Source organism: Amphiprion ocellaris, chromosome 4, assembly GCF_022539595.1.
Source record: "Amphiprion ocellaris isolate individual 3 ecotype Okinawa chromosome 4, ASM2253959v1, whole genome shotgun sequence".
Taxonomy (NCBI): Eukaryota; Metazoa; Chordata; class Actinopteri; family Pomacentridae; genus Amphiprion; species Amphiprion ocellaris.
The window spans coordinates 39,089,459-39,111,765 of NC_072769.1; the positions used below are offsets into that span (position 1 = coordinate 39,089,459).

Consider the following 22,307-nt stretch of genomic DNA (forward strand, 5'->3'; position numbering starts at 1 on the left):
TTTCAATGAAAGCTCTGGTTAGTTTTACTTTGCATGGACAAGCCCAAAGGTTTTCCAGCAGAACATCGCATTGAAACAAGATGATCACTTCATTTGTCAGTTCAATGCTGTGGCTGATCTGTGTTGTATTTTACAGGAAATTTCAGGTGACCTAATAATCCCTGTCCCTGTAAAAACTGTATTGGGATGTAATGTAATTAAGCAGAAATTAAGTAATTCAAATGAAACTTGGTTTGTGCAGAACAGGTCGTGTTAACATGCAAAAATAAGCATACAATTTGTCTACAGGAAAGCATACAGAAAAGATACATGGGCAACAAATTTTCCAATTCCAAAATAAGATTTAACAAGGTTTAAATCACGCTTTCTTTTCAAGGACATTCCTGATTTTTAGATTTTTTTTTTGTTCAAAATAACTTATGGAAAATTACAAAAAATAAACTAAAAAAACACACTAAAGCATGACCAGAATGCCCTCATGCTGGGTCTCTGGGTTGTTTCCATCACATCACTAAACTTAATGACCCAGATATTATTTCACATTTACAAACAAAAAGTGTCCAATGACATGCACCAAATGACATTATCTGCATTATGTTTGGTGCTTTAAATGCTTGCAACTGAAACAAGACCGACACACCATCCTCACCCCCAGCTAGGTCTTTTTCTTAAGCATAAACAACAGGACACGTACACATTGCTTAAGCTGTCACTGATCTAAAGGAGTATCTTCGGTTACTCACAGTGTAGACACTGTATGTGTACATGGTGTAAAAGACTGACCTTCTATCCCATACGGCTGCTAAGTGTGAGCCGGTTGCTGTTGGCAGTGTGTGACCTGGATGCTGCAGAAGCACACAAACTCCCAAACACACCTGATCCCTCACACGACCTTTCCTCACAAGCCATCATTGCTTAGCTCCTGTCAGATAATAGCTGTGGCTCAGTCACACTAATTCAGCTCTCCATTGTCTTCCAGGTACCTACAACTGAGATACAGTGCCGGTGGGAGTGGGGTCTGCTTACACAACCTTTACAGAACAATGTGCCACCAGTGGAGTGAAACGGCAGGCAGAACGAGCCTACATTCAGCATTTGAGTACGAGGCAGGGAGGGCAGGAAGCCATGCTGCTCGTATGTGGGGCTTTTTGTTATGCTGGAAACACGCATGGATTGACAGAACCACAACCAACTCAGTAAAGATATTTATGGACTGACAGTTGCAGACTGATTAAGTCACAGAATCAGGTCTAAATTTGTCCATATTCCTGAAACGTGTGTAGGATATGATAAAACTGAGCTTTATGCACTTCGCAAAATGTTCAACCTGTGCTTCTAAATCAAGCTGAATCTTAATTTTAGTCGGAGTGTTTAATGACAAAGAACTGCAAATGCTACTGGATCTGATTGTATATCTCTATAAGAATCTATGAGAATTATTTCTGGACTTGTGTGGATTTTATGACAAAGTTGCATTGCAAAAGTCATAGGTTTTGTTATCATCAGAACCACTGCATGAAAAATAAAACAATAATAGAGTTACTATTTTAAGTCTCTCTGGGTTAAAGTTTTAACTTGTGCATATCGTGATGTTAATCTGAAAACACTGTATCGTACGGAACTTCTCCAAACTTTGTCAGATTTCACAGCCTATATGCTCCAAATCCATTTGGAGGCCTTGGAGGGAGTATGAGAGAGGAGGAGCAACTGCAGAAGGAAAAGAAAATGATCCACAGCTTTTTGAATCCTGTTAACTTTTTAAAAATTTCTTTATTGAAGATGCCAAATAGTTGTATGTCCTCGAAGATGTCTGATTGTCACTGATGAAGATGTTTTGTTTGTTTTTGAATTGTGTAACCTTGTGAATAAATTAGTTTTTCTTTGTTAAAAAAAAAAGAAAGAAAAATAAAAATGATGTCAGATCCATAGACATCTATTTCTAGTTTCTCTGGGTTAAAGCTTTAACTCATGCATATTGCGATGCTAATCCTAAAACACTGTGTCATATGGAACTTCTGCAAATTTTGTCAGATTTCACAACCTCTATGCATCCAAATCCATTTTATATGTTAAGAATTTTAAAGTAGGTCCAAAACACACACAAAAAAGAAAAAAAACATCGACAGGTTGTTGTCCATCAACAAAACCTAAATGGCGAAACATCGCCCACATAAAAGAGGAAATGCAAATGAAGCCAGAATGTGCAACACCTTTTCTCTTCTCTTAAATGTACTTCCAGTCATCAGCATGTCACTACAACCCTCAGTGTGCAATACTCATCTATTCTAGAAAGAATTAAAAAAAACTGCTATGCTATCTCCATTTTCACACTGTGAGATTAAACCATTTGTCTCTTTCTCTATTACTCTGAGCTGCAGATGTCTGTGCTTCAGCAGGTCAGAGGTCATGGGCAGTCAGCTGATTGGATATTTCCCCCATAATGGGGGTAAACATATCACCAGTGGTGTAAACTTGACCTGTGACTTTATGGGAAGGTGTGTTCGATAACCGTCCCACCCAACTGCTCTAAACCAGAATAAATCACACAACACAGCCCCTCATTTCTTGCCTTCAACGCTAAATCAAATCCAAGCCACACACGATCAAAACAAATGGGATGAAGGGACACGAGTGCAACATGTGCCGAAGCAATAATCTGAAATAACATACGCAGGGAAATATCACAAAACCAACATCACATAGTTTTTCACGTGGCTGATTAAGACATCATGAACCGCTGAGCTGAAGAAAGGAGGAATACAACGAAGCTCCAGCCTGCATCAGCGGTCTCACAGCTGCACAGAACGTGAAAACCAGATTAAGATTTTCCAAAGATCGGATTGTTGTTGAAAGAATTTACTCTAAAGTCACTGATAAAAATGTTTATGGTTTTAAGAAGCATTCTAGGATTATGTATGACCCTGGTTAGGGATTTGCTGTTATTTCTTATGTCTTCTTTTAACCAGGACAGAGAAGAAGGTTTTGAAGGTGACAGCAGTAATACTTTCACAAGCGCTACTAAAAACATCGTGGTGAGGCCTTGGTGTTCATGGACACTAAAAAATGGGTTTGAAGCAGTAAAAATTGACAGAAACAAGACAGAGAGTAAATTTAGAGAGTAGAAGTGAATCGGTTTGAAGGTGTTTGAGTTAAGGGGAGAGGGATGAAACCTGCCATATGATCAGAGATCAACCACTTCATACTTTCCACACAGAAACCAGAGAAGAGCGCAAGATCAAATGCATGTAGCATTCATAATGGCTGAGATTTGACAGGGTTTTTTTTAGGTGCAATTAAATGGAATATTAATGTTTAAAATAAAACATTACAAATAAACCAGAGGAGGAAGAGGGGTACTAAATATACACATTCATACATTAGTTTCAAGCATTTGTACATTAAAACAAGAACCCAACAGATTCATCAATCGAGAGAAAGGCAAATGTGTGATAATAATTTTTTTGTTTTGATGGAGAAGACAATGCCTGGGATAATTTAGAAATGGTGTTTGCACACAGTTTTTCCTGCAGAACACCTCTGAATTTATTGTTTACAATGTTCTTAACATTGTCTGCAGCACATGTAGCAGAGTATGGATGGAGTCCAGTGGCATCTTCATGATAAGTTGTTAACTACTTTAGAAAATGCATTGCTGGAAATGACTCCATGACTTCCATTTCAAATACAACTCCAACACATAGTAAATATATAAAAGAATACTCGCTGATGTATTGATATCTGAAATGTTTACTCCCTAAAATCCAAATCAGCAGGCCAAGTGAAACAACACACCTAAAATCCACTAACTCTCAACCCGTCAATCCAGCTTTTGGACAAATAACATTTCTGAGGGGCTTGTATCAATGAAAGGTGCATGTTCATTAAGATTAACCCAAGGGTAACAAAAAAATCAGTGCTGCTTGTTGTGATAAAAATCTTGGCAGATAAAAGCCTGACGGGGATCTTACATTAAGTTAAAATGGAAGAGCTGTTTCAGCAGAGGGGATGGAGAAAGTGGCTTTAAATGAGATAAGATTGTGAAAACGTGGTCTTGCCCAGTGCCTTTCAGTAATCCGAAAGAGAATGAAGGAATTAGTGACGGAAACCAAACCAGGAGCAGCAGAACCTGCACTGTCAGACACAGGGCTATGAAGTAGAGAGCCTAGGTGCTGTGTAGGGTCTCACTGAGGAAGCAGTCTCATTATGGCTAAAGGCAATAAAATGAAATGAAGTGAATGGTGAGGTGGTGGACGTGGTGAAGTAGGCGTGTGAGGAGTGCCGTCTAGACATGCAAGCAGGAAGCACATGAAGGAACAGCAAGGGACCTGCGGACTCCAGAAGAGATAAAAAGTTAGCAAGTCATCATTACCGAATGGGTCGTAGCAGAGGGCAAGAGAGAGAATTTCACAACTTTACTGCAGACACGGTGAAGCTACGCTGCTTCTAAGGTGAGATAAATTAATCACAAACTAAACACGGGCTAGCCAGACACAGAGCTCCATCTGGCCCTGAAGATGAACCTCCATGCATCATAGTTCAACCTTCATCCTCCACAGCTAGAAGAGGCAACCAGAGAGCTGTACAAGTGTCGCCAGCAAAGGAAGAAGAAGAAAACACAGCACTGGGACACCCAGGAATAAACGGAGACATGCACCACTGAGTGCCCAACACTAGGCCCACTAGAGAAGGATTTGCTCTGGTAAGAGGTTTCAGCCATCAATGGCTTCCTCTGGAGGTAACATGCTTTGATGTGATTTGGGGACGATATCCCCACCGGCAGATTTGATGGTAAATCGATTTCCTGATGAACTGACTATTTGTACTACACAGTTCTGCAATTGTCCATAAGCACTATTTTAGTCTTGAATCTACAAAGATTTTTATGCATCTGGCCTCAAGTCTCCAACTTCAAAGCTCCATGCTGCTATGAAGGCTTCCCTCCTGGCTGCAGCCTGCTGGCGGGTGGGCAGGAGTTTGGGGATGTGCAGAGAATAAACAGTGTGATCAAGTGGGAAGAAATCCACTGAGATTCAACAAGGAGAACAGACCCGCAAACCACACACACAGAACTACATACACACAAATTTACATTATTATATATTAAGATCCAGCTGCAGTGTCTCTCTGGAAGGACCCCAGTGTAGCATGCAGCCTTAAAGAGGGGATTTCCTGGCAAACAGAGGTGAAGCACAGCTTTTCCAGTTTTGCAGCCTCCTGAGGCTCCTGATGCATGTGTTCAGTAAGCACTGGGCCACTTTCCCAGATGAGATTCTCTGCTGCTGGATAATCCTGATGAAAATGTCTTTCCTCTCCCTCTCAGGCTCTCTCTCCATCCATCCATCCATCCATCCATCCATCCATCCATCCATCCATCCATGCATCCATCCAGTTGGCCCTGCTCTTCCTCCTCCACCTTTGCTCACGTCTCACCTCCCTCACACAACCAGTGGCAGCCTCTTCATTGACGTATGTATCTCCCAACAGCCCAAAACAAAAGCAATGTGAGAAGCGTGCGTCATTGTCATTCTTACAAAACATGCTGAATGGCTGAGCTGCTTTGTTGCTGCTTGAAATGAATCATAAGTTCGCCCCCGACCTTCCTCCTCTGTCTACTGTCTGTAGCTTTTACCTTGGCCTCCAGATTCTTCTGTTTCTTTTGCTTTATCCTTCTTTCTCCAGTGCACCCTTGAAATCATGCTATAAAAAACATAATGCTGATAAAATGACAAGAATCTCCCTCATGAATCAGTGCTTTCAAGAAAAAGCTTTATTACTCTTAACACCTAGCTGGGTTTGAAAGAAGTGCATCTTCATGTTTTATGCTCAGGGAAACAGTGCAAGCATCATCTGCTGTTTTCAAGAATTATTCCAGAGTAGTTTGGGGATATGCTGTAGGCTCAAGAGGCAATGAAGCACAAGTGTGTCAAAAGTCAGTGTGCGTTGCGTAGAGATGACCTTCAAGCCAATTGGTTGCAGATTAAAAAAAAAAAAAAGAACACTAAAAGAATACAACCTCAGTGGTTGCTATTTTCTACAATGTCACACTGGCCTGTGTCCTACTGCCTCTAATTTGGACTGTAGATCCACTTAAAGCCTCATCGAATCGAGCTTTAACAGCATTTGCAAATGACTCTGTGTTCTTTCAAGCCAACTTGTATCGAACTGAGACATATTAGATTTTCAGCATGAAAACGCACTGTATTGCCAAGGTTGTAAACACACCCAGAATGCATTTCCAAATCAAAACACATTGAAATGTCAAATATTTATGTCCAACTATAACCATTTACTGACAATTCATTATGAAGCAGAACTTAATTACACATTCTTTCACACATCACCACGCTTTTTTTAAAAACACTTTTACACAGTAAATCATCTCTTTTACACCATTCTGCTTTCTTGTGGATGCTATTTTGACAAGCACCACTCATCTAAATACTGTGTCAGGCCAAGCACACCCCAACATAGCAGACATAGCAATGGCAATCCCCAACGCCAGACAAAACCTGCTGAGGAACGGCTCAAGGAACACGACAATGAGACCAAAGTGTTGATCTGGTCTACAAACTCCTCAGTTCACAGTTAGATCAAACATGTGTAGGACTTGCTGGAGCAAACCTGACCTACGAAGGCTCAATCCTGCAATCCACAAGAACAAGAAGTGTCCACCACCAGCATCCTGGTACGAGATATCCAAAGGACACTACCAGAGATATGGTGTCCACGTTTCGGTGGCAAAAGAGAAACCTACACAGCATGTGTATTAAATGATCGGTTATTATGGATTGATTCTCTAAATTCTGTTTAAATGCTTTCCTTCTGTAATAAATATCATTTCGATCATTTAGGTTTTTTGTTGCCAAAGCGTTGTTTTGGTTGATGTTACTATTTTTTTGAGGCACCACTGAGGCAGTGCAGCTTTAGACCTGAGACCTACTTTTAAACCTATACTTCTTTACATTTTGGTGATTCAGCACAATAGAAAGCATGCTATGCTGGCAGCAGTTCCTCTTGCACTGCAATAATGCCAGCACAGATAGTAAACTCAATGAAATTATTTTGAGACTGGCAAGAACTGGTTGTTATAAATTTAAATACTGTCAGGTGGCATGGCGTTGCATAGGCACATTAGTCAGAGAAACTTGCCAGAATGAGTTCTGATTCTGATCACAGCATTACATGTATGATGACCACTGATTTGTTCTGTGTTACAAAAGTCCAAATAACTCGCTGAAATGTTGAAACAATGTTTTTATGCAAAGTGTACTCACCCAGTTTTTATCTTGAGGCACAGATGTATTTTAATCTGCAATCCAGAGAATTAGGCTCAGTATTTGTATCTTAACTTCTCTCTTCAAGGATTTCTTTTTTTGTTCCCACATTTTAAACACAAACCATCTGGAGCACCTCACTGACTAAGCACGCAAAGAAATATCTGCATATTCATCTTTGACCCAGACGTGACTTGTGCTACATTTCCAACTGTCACCAGACACCCCCTATAAATTGTGCAGCTGTGGTACATTCCGGCAGCGTAGTCTCAGTAAACAGTCGTGCTGGGTCGAGCACGGGTCAGCACCATTTTCTCTGCGAGGTGGGTCTCCTGAGGGTGTCCCAAAGTGTCCGCCGCGGGACATGACCGTAAGGTGACACTGAGGTGACCAAGAGAGGGGAAGGAGAAAAGAAAGAGGGTGAGAGAGAACGTGGGGCACGGAAAGAAAGGGAAAGATACATCCTCAAGGACAGACGACTTCTATTTTGGCCCAGTGGTAAACTCAGCTTGGCTGTCTGACAAGAGCACCACTAGTGGTGTTGTGTGGGAAGAGGAGGGGGTGAGGACACGAAGGGAGAAACTGCCTTATTTAGAAAAGGGAAGCACCCTCCACAGAGCAGGAGGGGAGGGACAGAAAAGTGAGGGAAGGAAAAAGTAGCAGTGGCAGTCCTTTGATGGTCTCTTCTGTCCTTGACGAGCAGCAGCAGTGTTGAGGACTCTCCATCCACCCACACATAAAGCCCAGCCACATTCAGTTTGACCTGCCAGAGCAGAAATCCATACTTCATCATCACAACGGCTGCCCCCTCAAGACCCTGCTGGAGAGATGGAGTGTGATTGTGCATGCGTCTCAGCGACTATGGAGGAGTTATTAAGTGGGACTAACACAGCATTGTAAGTCTGTCTTTTACGTAGACTCCAATGGGACCACTATAGGCGCTTTTCCACTAGCACCTATTCAGCTCGACTCGGCTCGGTTTAGGTCGTTTTCCATTACAACTGAGTACCACCTCATCGTGGGTGGAGTCGTCATTGCACGGCGGCCCGGAAGTCCCTTAACATCATTTGTGTGCGACACAAACGCAACACAAGGGAGGACATAGAGGTGATGGTATACCTGCTGCTGGGTCGATGGCTTTTTTATTTTGCCAAGTTCTGTGAAGAGCAATATGCACCATCGCTGTTGCCAGTTTTTCTAAAAAAATGGCGGGTTTGGTTTTCGTGAAGGAGTCCCTTGTGTGTCGTCACTCTCTGTCCAATCAGTGGCCTGCACTCTGTAGACATCACATTATCGGCTCGGCTCAGCTGGCTGGGAACCATGGCCGAGTCGGTACTAAAATACTACCTGGTACCAGGTGCTACGCCTTAATGGAAAACCTCACAAACCAAGTAGAGTAGGAGCTGGTAGAAAAGTGCCATATGAGGTAGGTTGTTTAGCATACTTATGAAGACCAAAATTCAGCATTTTATGTTGGTCAGCAGAGAGCAGAGTCAGCACAAGACTATGGACACACCTGTAGGATGTTTATGAGCCCTTTGTTAAACTGTTTGCATCAGAAACAGCTCTGATAGCAATCTTTATAGGGGGCAGATGGCTCTTATGAGAGGTCACAGTTGAGACACAACATGCTCGATGTCATCATAAAACCCAAAGCAAATAAAGAGTGAAGTGTAACGCATTGTGACAACGGTCGAGCTGGTCCTCAGTGAGTACAGTAAACAACTCCTGGCACACAAATCCAACAAATAAATCAATTCTTATTCATGAAAGCTTCATAATTATTATAACTGGGGTGTAAGAATTAATCGCGTCATATGCTGCACAGACTGTAAAACCCTGTGGGCCAACTCTGTGTTTAATGTGATAAATATATTTGACTGGGCAAGAAAAATACAAATTCTAAGCAAAACATTGATTATGCAAAAATGTGAGTCAACACAATCAGAAACCCCACAAAAGTCACAACTGCACCAAATTTAATATTCAACTAAACACTTCATTAGCGCTGACTAACGTGCAAATTAAGGCTGTACTGGGTAAGTAGTTAAACAACTTATTATAAGGAAAAATATCCCTTAAGATGTGGTTCTTAAAGTATTTACAGCTTGGGTATGTAAAATATTCCAGGACTGTTTTTGTTATGTTTGTTTAAAGTCTCTATAAATTCAAATAGCAATCAATAAATCAAGTGCTCTGAAGAAAAAAAATTGCCATCTGTGGTAATCACGGTCTTATAAAAATCCCATCCAATCGTTGCATTCAGTTTGAGAGCATGCACTCAGCTTGTGCACCTCCGAACTCTTCCACAAGGTTTGCAAGACACATAGTTGGAGCTAGTGATCAGATAGCACAAGCATGGCAGCCAAAGAGCAGCCGCATGCTTCAGTTCTACCTAAACCTGCAGCATCTCACAGTGCTACACAAACCAAGACAGGAACACATGGTAGAAAAGTCCACAACCAAGTCACGCTGGTGTCAACTACGGGAGTCAAACAGCCTGTAAAGAGAAGCTATGGTTGCATCTGTTTCTGTTGGACAGGTAATTATCTCGTTCGTTTGGTTTGCTGCGGTGACGGTTGTGTGTTCTGGTGAATGAGACATCCACTTCCCACAAACACCCATGGATCAGTCTTCCAGTATTACTCAGGCAGTGCTGTGCTCATGTATTTTGGAGGAGTGACTGTGGTGGGAGCCCTAGAGGGAACGGGTGGGGTGTTTTTTCATTTGTATGCTTTCAAAATCTATCCTAATCTTGGTGCAAAGATGGCGATGAGATGTGGTTCAAACCAATGTAAAAAGCAAATAAATGCACCTGAATAAAGTTGGTTTTGCAGCACTATATTTGAAATACATATACAAACTCTTCACTTGTCCAACTATATTATATTTACTAGTTTGCAAATATAATACAAAATGTTCCCAGTAACAGTTTGTTCCACACATAATCATCATCCCCACAAATTATTTTGGTGAATCTGGCTTTGTAATAGACTTAGACTTAGACAGACTTTATTAATCCCCAGAGGGAATTTCTGTTGTTCTCGCAGCTGGGTATTTAACAACAAGGGGGTAGACAACAACAAGACGACACAGAATATTAGGTCAGGTATAAAGTGAAGGTAACATAAAATAAAATAAAATAGAAAAGAAAAAATTAACAATATATACAAGAATATACAGAGTGGTATAGAAATGTGCAAATGAGGATGTGCTTTAATTTACTATGATATAAATAGGTGCAGATAGTATTTATTATTATTATTATTATTATTATTATTATTATTATTATTATTATTATTATTATTATTATTATTATTATTATTATCGTCATCATTATTATTTTAGACATGATTGAAAAACAATCTTAAGTCATCAGTACAACAATAGATGACAGCCTATAAATATCAAGACGCTGCCCGGCCTGAACACAGCTGCAGAGTCTCACTGTGTCATTTTGCATCAAAATCTCTTTTATCAGCTCAGCCTGCAGTCACTCAAAAGTTAAGCTGATGACTCAAATTTTCATCTTTAGAGTTTGGTTTCTAAAATTACGGTCCAATGACTGGAGGTCCGTGGCCGTCAAGAAACATTTCTGACATCTGTTTTGTTATCTTTGCATTAAATGCCTTGCTCACAGGTGCCCAGATAGCTCAGCTGGCTGAGCTGGCAACCCATAAACAGGAGCTATAGCTATAGCTATAGTCCCCGATGCAGCGGTCATGGGTTCGAATCCAGCTCATGGCCATTTACTGCATGTCATTCCTCCACTCTTCTACCCACGTTTCCTGTCTCTCTCCTCTGTCCTATACAATAAAGGCCCAAAAAAAATGCCTTGCTCAGACAGAAAATGCTTTACGCTCATGTGCCCCACATACACTACCAGCTTCACAGTCTGCAGTAAGATGTGAGCTTTCAGAGTCAAAGTAGAACACCACAGTGCTACCTTTCATGTGCTGAGCTCCAGAATGATATTTTTATCTCTGCAGCTTGTCGGGCGACAGCAGGTTAGTGACGAGAAAACTCTGAGGTGTTCATGCATGCAGCCATCAAACATTCTCCGAACAACTAATGAGGGATCGGCACACTCAACCCCAAGGCATGGGAGGAAATACACACCGGCTCAAACCCCCATTCCAGCTCCCTCCCCTGTGCTGTCTTTAAACACAACACAGGATTTGCAGTTTGTGTGGGCAGAGGGGGGATCGCAATGCAGGTATGTGTAGGCAGAGAAAAAGAAACGGAGAACTTCACTGGAAGCCTGATAAGTCAAGTGAAATTATATGCACCCTGCTTTACAGAGATGTCAAAAAAGGAAAGAGATGTATGTGTGTGCCTGTCTCTGTCTTTCCAGGAATAGGGTGAGAACACTAGCGGTGTGCATGTCCATGAGTGTGTATGAGGCTCCACAGATGCCAGATCAGAGGTGGAGCACATCTTAATTCCCTCAGCAGCAGTAGCAGCAGCAGCAGCAGCAGCAGCAGCAGCAGCAGCAGCAGCAGCAGCAGCAGCAGCAGCAGCAGCAGCAGCAGCAGCAGCAGCAGCAGGCTGTACTTGGCCGTATGTAACCTGTTGCTGGGGTTAGTAAAGCGCTCTCTGGACATCCTGAAGCCTGGGACGACCCCGCCTGCACAGCATGGATTACACACACACACACACAAACACACACACACACACACACACACACACACACACACACACACACACACACACACACACACACACACACACACACACACACACACACACACACACACACACACACACACACACACACACACACACACACACACACACACAGCGGTAATGATGCACATGGAAATTGGTTGTACTGTATGATTCAGGTCAATGGAAAAACAACAAGCAACGAGGCGCACAAGAACAAGGAGAAATGTTACCAAACAGATTAGGCTTCCACTTTGTCTCATGTTGAGGCATGTTTCTTTATTCTCTCCTTCCACCCTCTGCTGACCTGGGTCTTGTCATTGCTTTAGTGCTCACCAGGGTTTTGGCCTCTGTGCAGCACTGAAAACACCCCTTTGTCCCACTGACCATTGATGGAATAAAGAGCATATTTATACCGAAGCCCACCCCGGGCAGGAAGAAACACTAACTGCTGGGACCAATATGTCCTCCTGCACAATCCAGCTTTCATCAACCTTTGCTCCAATTTCACCACCAGCACTTTTCAGTATGGAGACACCGTGTGATCTAGAATTACTGTAACCAGGAGACAGCCATCTTTTACATTCACTTAAAGATTATTCTGCTGCTACTTTATTTGGAACCTGCTTGGCAGCTTCCACTTAAAAAAAAAGGTAAATGTAACCAGTATTCATTTCGGTTCATCTACAGCTGCTGCTCCAGGCCACAATCTTTCAACTTTGGGAGTCTGTAGAAAATAAGTTATGTGCAAAATTTGCATCCTGAAAGCAAACTAGTTTCACTTTCTGTCAGCGTCTTACAGCTTCAGAAATTATAGAGCAGAAATGAACCCACAGTCACAGAAAACAACCACTCCTTCGCAACAGTTCCCACATTTAATTCTGAATTTGATACAGAATTATAAAATCTCATTTCCCATGCACCAATTTCCTAAAGATCCCTTCCAGACATATGAAAATACTTTGTCTGATAGGTCGAATTCTTAAAAGGACATGCAGTACATTCATTTCTGAAGTGTAACTGCTGGGAACAATATGTCTCCTGCTTGTCTGGCTGTTTCAAGTTTCCACATCATACTTGTATAACTCACATAGCGAACCAAGACTGGCTTCCAGCGTCGTCGTGATGCCATGAAATCCTACTCATATGTACACGTGTGAGCATGAAGAAAGTTCCTTCTTGTAGCAGATGAATTTGAAAACACATTTTTCACACTGCAGGCTGAAGGTCAAACATCCAAACGAGGTGAGAATAAGAACATCTTAGTGATGAGGATAGTTAAAAGCCCTCGTTTCGTATTCTTTAAGTGTAATGTTCAATGTAACCCCGAGCAAAAATATTTCAATTAAGGTTATAAAACACACTTTAATTGTGTCTTTTATGGCCTATTCATGGCCGAGAAGTTTACTTTGCTGTGTTTTTGTGGATTTGAACCACTCTGTTCCATTACCAGCAAGCCAAGGTCAGTGAGCAGAAGCAACTGTGTCTCAGGCAGCTTCTCTAGTTTGATACAGAACTTTTCTTAAGACTACGCAAAAGTGTCTTCACTGCCCTTTGCTGTCCTTCAGCGGTGTTCACACACTGCAGGGTATCAGATGTCGGCCTCCATCTGCTTATAACAACAAGCCCGGTTTGTGGTCATTTCCTGCAGACTCACTCTTTCACAGAACGCAATACGTTGGAAAAAGACTTGAGGGAATAATCTCCTTCAGTTCTTGATCCGACTGCAGCCTTTGAGTTTTGAAATCAGTATGGTGTGATTACCAGACGTTTGACTGTTGGGTGACTCACAGCGAACGTCTGATTTCCTAGAAAAAATATGTCCCTTTTTTTCAGAGGGAAAGGCTGCAAAACAGGATGCTTTGGAAGCGGATGAAGCGGCTGATCTCTGCGTACCCAGATCACCTCTGGCAATATTAACAGCCTCTCTGCATGCCAGCAAAGCCATTTGTTTCGGCCTTGCAACTTGAGTCGCGGGCAGTGAAAGGAGAGCAAATATAATGAAAGAACTGTGTGAGAGGAGGAAAAGAAGACAGAGTGGATGAAGGGGAAAGGCTGCAAATTGATGAAACTATTTAGGTGTAAAGCTGCATTTCACCACTTGATTCATGTGGAGAAATATATTAACTAATGTACAAATTATTCATTTCACATCAATTCGTATCATTAAAGAGAGAGAAACTGCAACCACCAGCTACATACACATAAAAATGTCCTCAGCACTAACCCAAAGCACCAACATATCAGAAGTAAATACGATCAAGTTCCTGAAAAGCATCAGTATTCCAGACATTATGACCCTGTCTGATGATGAATAGCTTTTTTCTCTCTTAGTGGGGAAAGACAAAAACACTGCAGGGCAAGCAGCTAAGTTTGTTATCTGCTGCCACAAGGAAAGACAGACAAAGGACAAATAATCTGTCAGGCTGCATTTAACTGCCTTAAAGATACAGTTTGCCTTTTTGAGAACTTATTTGCTTTCTTGTCAAGAGTTAGATGAATTAGACTGCCACGTATGTAAACACAAACAGTAAAGTGTTGACCAGAAGTGAGCTGTAAACTCCAACACCATTCTCAGTGTTGGATCGATGGGCTTTGTTTTATTGAATATCTGCATCATGAATCCATGTGGAAATTAACTGGTAGAGCAGATCTGAAAGTGAACTTTCACAAAGATGGAAGAGCATACAGGAAGAAAACAACAAAAAAATCTGTCACAACACAGTTCCAGCTACAATCAGGGGGCATAGTATCACTAATCACAGCAGACAACGTGTTACCTGAACAGTCCTGCTTTTAAAAACAGGTAAGAGCTTCAGACTTGGTCCATGAGTTGTCAGTGGAAATGAGAGTTGACATGACATCCCAGACAGTGTAAAGCCCACCGCATGTCATGAACTGCTGTGGACTGAGTTTATGAAGAAAAAAAAAACGTGCTTGCTTTTCGGCACAGATTTGGCTCAGATTGGTTCAACCTGGCCAGTTCCACCACAGTGAATGCATAATCCTGACAGTGAAGTACAGAGCTGTGAATGGGATGATATGGGGCTGATTTAGCGCACAAGGTGTTCGGTGGATGACATGTATCGATGGCGCCATGAACGTCTGTGAATATATCAGTATATCTGCCGACAAGATGACTTCCAGTCTGCAGAAGCTTGGCAGAAAAGGAAAATTCCTGCCGGATAATGATCCAAAGCTCACTGCCAGAATCTCACAAGAGTTTCTGAAGAAGAACGAAGTAAAAGCCAAATTTGTCACCTGACTTGAACTCAACAGAACCTCTGGTTTGTATTTCAAAGACAAAGGCAGAGCAACACAACCTGTTAAGCAAAAAGCAGCTAAACGCATGTTTCTAAGGAATCTCTCTGGAAATTTGACATCCTTCATGCCGAGAAGGATTGAGTCTAACAACAAAAATCAAGTTGGACATGTGAAGTATTGGTTTGTTGCTGTGAAGATCAAGACAAGATGCAATAAACAGCTTCTAATATATAGATGTAATTTCATAGGATTTTCTATAATGGTCAGTGTTCATAGTGCTTTTCTTTCACACCAACATCTTGTATAGGTGTCCTTTATCCACTATTTTCTTCTCTATATGCTGCAGCAACACAAATGTATCCGCATGTCATGCCAATAACGCAAACTGAGAGTGAAATTGAGTGTGTGAGACAGGGAGAAATCACATGGGTGTGTTCTTAATCAAATCTGGCAAAGGAAGTGAGGTTCAGCTGTGGGGCTCAGGTGGATCTCCCAAGTCCACACAGTTTATTTTGAAAGCAGATGACTGGATAACATCCATCCAGTCCACTCAATCCCACTGGTCTCTGTTTTATTCTCCAGTCATCCTAAGCATCCATCCACTCACCATCTCCAAATGTCACTCATTTTATCTCCCCAGTCTGACCACAGTGGTTACACCTCAGATCCAAGCAGTGGTATCTAAAACCCCAAAGAAGCCCCCTGAAACATCTTCTATCTCTCTTTCTCATCCTCCTTTTTTCCACAGCACACACACACACCTCCCCGTCACACGCTCAGACTCTCACCCCAGCCCGCTGCCCTGTCTCTCAGCATCAGCATCACTGTGAAGTGAAAAGGCCAGCATCCCCATGAGATGTGGTCTTTGTTGATGCTGTTGTTTGAAACGTGCAGCTCTGGCATGTTTTTTAGGGCATCCTCGACCATCTGAAGCCACAGCGAGATAACCACAGATAACTACAGTAAGTAATGGCAGCAGTAGCATCTCTCGGTTTCAGTTTATGCTGCTGTGAGTGCATTGAAGTGCTTCCTGCTTTCCTCTGGCTCAAACTCCTTCCCTCTCTGCTGTCTTTGCTGCATGGCATGTGCTGAACTGGGACCAATTTGCTGTCCTAACAACTCAAAAAAATTAAGCTGCCATTTCATGTGTACGCTTGTGGGTTGAACTGGGTGAAGAGTGGCATTTCTCAAATGTCATCCATACACAGCACACACAAACTGACCCCCCCTTTTGGAGCAACCTGAGATTCTCATATGATTACCTCTACCCAACATGAATCCTTAAAAGCCTGCATTCATCCTAAGGGAAGGGACTGAGCATGCTCATCAGCGATGCCCTGCTTCCCACGTTCTCACCTGGGAGCTGCCAGGTATTACAGTCTGCTACTGTCGCACCACCGAGCAGCTCTAATGGAATTATTGCTGATTAATTGCCAAGCTGAAGGGCAACATGTCAGGGGAAAAAGGAAGCAGTTCATGTTTACAATCCAGATTCTTCCAGCGTGTTGCTCGGCAGTCAAAACCTTCATCTGCTTCTCTTCAGCCTACAGGCCTCCACCTCCCCCTCATTCATTTGCACAAGAATTGCACCTAACTGCCTATCTGGGATCGGCTTACTCAACCCCTCATACACTTGCACCCCTCTGGAGCCACGGATCAATACCTGACCCCTAAGCACCGGCCGGGGAGCAGGAGCTCGCTCTCGTGGGAAATTAGAAATGGATTCAGCGGGCAGTGGTGGCAGGGTTTTGGTTTCAGTTTGACTAGATGAAGCTTGCAGTCTGTGCATACAGAAGACAACGGACCGGGCAGGTTGGTGTAGATGTGGTGAGGTGACATGTGGCATGGCTTTTCTCCACGCTGCAAGATGGAGCAAAGACAAGCCTGGACACGGTCACCAGCTCAGGTGGGGTTTTTTGTCGTTGTTGTTTTTTTGGGTGGAAAATGAGACGTGTGAGAGTGAAGATGAAGCCTGAAGAGAACAGCTAAATTAGTGGGCAATTAAAGGGGGGTATAATTATGGGCGGCCACACTGGGGATCAAACCCCAAATCCTGGCAGCATTAGTGCAACATCAGTCCTCTGAGCCACTCAGAAGTGTCAGTGAATCTTTCTGAAGCGTGGCCTGTGTCGCTTTGTTTCTCTTTGTGCTCATTTTGTGGCCGTTTTTTTCTCTCTTTGTGGTTGTGTTGCTCTTTGTAGTGGTTTTGCTTGTCTTCATGTTTAGTCTCTTGCTGTGACATTTTGCACATAGAAGTGCCCGAGTCAACCCTCTGACCCTTGAGGTTCTGTTCCCAGCAGACCCACTCAGCTATCTATCCATCCATAAATGCATGGTCCTGGAGGACTCTTATTACAACCACGTCTCACATAAACTTAAGAGATCAGAGTAATATAAGATGGCATCAGCCTCCTCTTTAAAGCACACTACACCCAGCAGTAGGGAAAGCCCATCTGCTCACTCCAAGCCACCTTCCTATTAAATGATGAGAAACAACTTCATGAACATCACGCACATACACCCCCTTACATTGCAGCCTGATATTAGAAGTGTTCTGGCAGGAGGTCTTCACGTCACCAGCCGTCCTGCTCCCCCTCCACACCCCCTCCCGCCCAGCCTCCATACATCCGGAATTAAGAAAGAAAAAAAGAAAAAACGCACAAAAGCAGAGCATCGTCTCCTCTTACCCATCTGTGCCTGTGTCGGATGTCTTTCAGAGGTTCATGGTGGATGAGAGCCCTGCTGATCTGAGTCTAGTCTTTTGCTGCAGAAGCTGCTAAGCCATCGCATTGGTGATGCTGGAGACTCGGTGATAACCGGGGCCGGGGTCTCTCTCTCTCTCTCTCAGCTTCGGTACGGTTACTCGACAGTCATCTCGCTGTGTTTTTTCCCACCTCTCCGGTTTGATCCGCCGATAACCGTCCCGGCCAGGACCTACAGGGGGATCCTGTCGGTCGTGGTGATGGCTCAGCCTCCTCTCTTGCCTCTGATGTTTATATTCTACGAAACACCGAGCAACGGGCAGGATTTAAATAAACAGGGACGAGAAAAACACCGAGCGACTTGGATGCGCTAAAAATGAGTCAAACGGTGCGAAAAAAATGGGATGGAGATGGAGAGATGGAGAAGGGACACGGGGGTGGCGGTGGGGGGTGATCGCCGCTGTCTGCCGTCCTATTCGCCGTTTTCTGTCGTGTTTACGAGCCTCTGTCGCCTCCTCCCTCCGTCTTTTCTATCTCTCTCTCTCTCTCCGTGATGCGTCTCCCTCCCTTCCGTCCTTCGCGCTGCGCCCGCTGTGACGCCTTTTTCCGCGCATAAGAAAACAAGAAGCCCCCCCTGCACTCCTCTCTTTTACGTCTTTTTCATCTTCCCTCTGGATCAGGCAGGCTGTGAGAAGGAGGTGGAGATCAGTGTGTGTGGGGGCAAGTGAAAGAAAAACGGAGGGGTCGGAAGGAGGAGCCCCGCGAGAAGAGAGCTCCTCCCCGTTATGCTGCTTATCAGCGGGACGAGGGGGCGCCAATCATGAGGAGATAAAAAAAGATAAAATGTGTGTGAGGACGCTTTTGGACTTTCACAAAGGACAGCAATAATTCCAGCTGATTCTCCTGTAATGCTCTGAGGAGTCTCTACAGGCTGAATACAGTGATCCAACTCCACACAGTTTTGTGCGTAAAACAAGTCTGAAAGTCTGCGTCCAAACCACAGACCCCGTGAGGCTGTAATGCTCACTGCACACCAGACTAAATGCAGCATGGACACAGCATGAAGAGACAACGGTGCTGATCGTAGACGTTCACCAGCAGCGGTCAGAGGATGTGAGCTTCGGCCTGAAGGGGGCGCCAGAGGAGCTGGAGTTTAAAGCGCTGGAGGATGTGCATGAGAATATTACCTCCAGTTTCACACCTCTCCTCAGTATGATGGAGCCAGAAGCTGGTTGGATTAGTTTAATTAGCTTGGCTAATTAGGTTATATCTCAATTGCCTAATGTAACTAAAATTGAATAGTTGGAAATGAAACTATTTAATTGCACTGTGTTCATATCTTAATAGGATGGATGTCAGATAACCATGATCACTTGTGCTTTATAATAAGACACTTTACATAGGCACTTTATAAAATCAGCAAACCCTAAAACAGAGGAACATCATAAAAGACATCATAAAAATAAATTAGTCTTACATATTAAAAGCAGTTCCGAGCAGGCGGGTCTTGATGTGTGATTTGAAAGTGGTCAGGCACGGATGTGTTGGGGTAGGGAGTTCCAGAGTGTGGGGGCAGATATGGAGAAGGCCCCAGGTTCGGTGCTTGGTTCTGAGTGGGGGCGGGGGAAGAAGGTTTGCATCAGAGGGAGTGTGGCGGTGGAGCAGGTCTCTGAGGTATGGGGGGGCTTGGTTATGGAGGGCTTTGTGGGTCAGAAGGAGGACTTTGAACTGGATGCGTTGTGGGACATGGAGCCAGTGGAGGTTTTGGAGGACAGCAGTGATGTGTTCACAGAGGTGAGAGTGGGTGAGGAGGTGGGCAGCAGAGTTCTGGATATACTGAAGTTTATTGAGGACTTTTGAAGATGAACCATAGATAATGCTGTTGCAGTAATCAATTCAGCATGTGATGAATGCATGGATGAGGGTTTGAGCAGCAGGGAAGGAGAGGGAGTTCATTTAAAAATACCACGTAGGACCAATGTAACACTATCCATTAAAAATGTGTTTAAAGAAAAGCTTTGACTGCCATGAGACGTCCATGTTGCCTCTTTAGACGCTATAATGAGTCGGGTTGGATATTTCAGGGCTGTCACAGGAATGACTGTTTCACAGTTCTTCACAGCTGTCCATTTGGCGAGGATGTTAACATGAGCTATTGACAAGTCAGAGATTGGTCATTGCCACGACCTTTATATGGCAGAAATGTGGATTTTACTTTCACACAGTGCATTTGCATGCATAGTGCTCTCCCAGGTTGGATCAAGGCTTTTCAGTATCCAGGATATGTATTTGTAAGTATAATGCTATGTGTAGCCCTTCAAAAGCCAGGATACTGTGGCAACCTTATCTCCTTTTCTGATCCTTCTATGCCTTGTGTGCACGGCGGAGAGGTTTATTGGAGTCAGTAAAATAAAATAACTGCTGATAAACAGTGTTCCGTTTGAATCGCCATCAACCACCTGCTACACACAGCCCTGGCCCACCTGGACACTAGGAAGGGGAATTATGTGTGAATGCTGTTGGTGGACTTCAGTTCAGCATTCAACACCATCAGACTGGTCACTAAGCTGCAGGACCTCAGACTCACATCCTCCCTGTGCAGGTGGGTCTACAGCTTTCTGACTTGCAGACCACAGGTGGTTTGAGTGGAAAACACCTGTCCCCCTCACCTGAACATCGGTGCTCCCCAGGGCTGAGTGCTGAGCCCTCTGCTGGACTCATGGAACACTCATGACTGTTTGTCCACATCAGACTCTAACATCATCTTTAAGTTTGCTGACGACACAGCAGTGGTGGGTCCGATCTCCAACAACAACGAGGAGGACTATCTGATGGAGATTGTCCACCTGGAGGACTGGTGCAGAGACAACAGCCTCCTAAACGTCAGCAAGACCAAGGAGCAAGAAGCAGCAGAGAGCATAGCACCCACTCAGAATCAGCGGGGCAGAGGTGGAGAGAGTGGAGAGCTTCAGGAACCTTGGTGTTAACATCACACAGGACCTGACGTGGTCCTGTCACATCAACACCCTAGTGAAGAAAGCTGGACAGTGTCTCCATCACCTCAGATGCCTGAGGGACTTTAAGCTTCCTCTCAAGGTGCTCAGGAACTTCTATACCTGCACCATTGAGAGTGATTTGTCTGGGAGTATCAGCACCTGGATGGACAGCAGCACCCAGCAGGACTTCTTGTCCCTGAGGAGGGTGGTCTGCTGGGCTGAGCGTACCACCAGAACCACCCTCCCCAACCTGCCGGACATTTACAACAAACGCTGCAGGTTAAAAGCCACCCACCCCAGCCACAGACTGTTCTCTCTGCTGCCACCAGGGCGGCGTTAGCGCTGCCTGAAGGCAAACAGAGAGGATTCTTCTCACAGGCTGTCCTCTTGCTGAACCTGAAGCAGTAACTCAATAGACAATCAACCTGCAAGTCCTATCCACCATAATGTTTACACCTCGCCTTGTATATATACGTTATTTTGCACTGTGACACTTTTATTGATATTTATTTTGATTATATATATATATATATATATATATATATATATATATATATATATGTATATATATATATATGTGTGTGTGTGTGTGTGTGTGTGTGTGTGTGTGTGTGTGTGTGTGTGTGTGTTATGTATTTTTACTCTTTATTCTTATTATTGTTTTGGTCTGGAACAGGTGCACATTGCATTTCGCTGCACATTATACTATGTATAATTGTGTTTGTGATAAATAAAGGTTTTGAATCTTGAATTTTTAATCTTGAATTGAAGAAATAAGATGAGAAGTAGTAAATGAGGTTTGATTTCTCTGGTCTTTTATTACCAATGATTAGAGAGAAGCCAAATACAACAGAGTCCAGGCAGAGACCAAACTGGGTTCATCCTCATTTGTTGATCAGAATCCAGAAATAAAACATTTGCTGGGTGAAGAGAGTCAAAGACAGACATTGGCCACTGTAGACTAAATCTAAACCTGCATAAAGTAACAGTCACTGTTCACAGGGATGTGTATAACCAAGTTTATTTATGGTTCATGTAAACTTCTTCATTGTCAGATCTGGGTAAACTTTCCTCCACAAAACAAGTGGATTAGCAATAAGATCCATTATCTTATTTAGATCTGTTAAACAAGGATTAATTGCCAGACTGCTGCTGACGGATCAGCTGCACTGAGATCAAATCAAAACTCAAGGCTGAGAATGACCAAATGGCCCAGAAGTTAAGCTACATACTGGTCCTTAGCTAGAATCCAAGCCAGTGACCACTGTTGGATGGCAAATCTCTATCTGTCCTTTCGTGTTTCCACTCTTCCTCTATACTGTCCTGTCTGATAAGCATCAAACCCAAAAAGGTCTTTGGAAAAAAAACAAAGCAGCAGACCAAAAAAAGCACATTGCCACATATAC

The 22,307-nt window shown here is 43.3% G+C and overlaps 1 protein-coding gene across 4 annotated transcripts in view; it reads right to left on the reverse strand.

Moving 5' to 3' along the window:
- The window catches only part of mgat3b (beta-1,4-mannosyl-glycoprotein 4-beta-N-acetylglucosaminyltransferase b), an 89,753-nt gene that overhangs the window by 59,086 nt on the left and 8,360 nt on the right, over positions 1 to 22,307 (reverse strand). Inside the window, exon 1 of one of the 4 annotated variants that reach the window (XM_023283938.3) lies at positions 17,891 to 18,629. The exons of 2 other annotated variants lie outside the window; for them this stretch is intronic. The gene's annotated coding sequence lies outside the window, so the exon portion shown is untranslated. Of the gene's footprint in view, positions 1 to 7,274; positions 7,702 to 17,890; positions 18,630 to 22,307 lie in introns of those variants that run through there. One more of the 4 variants, XM_055009634.1, reaches the window with a different exon arrangement.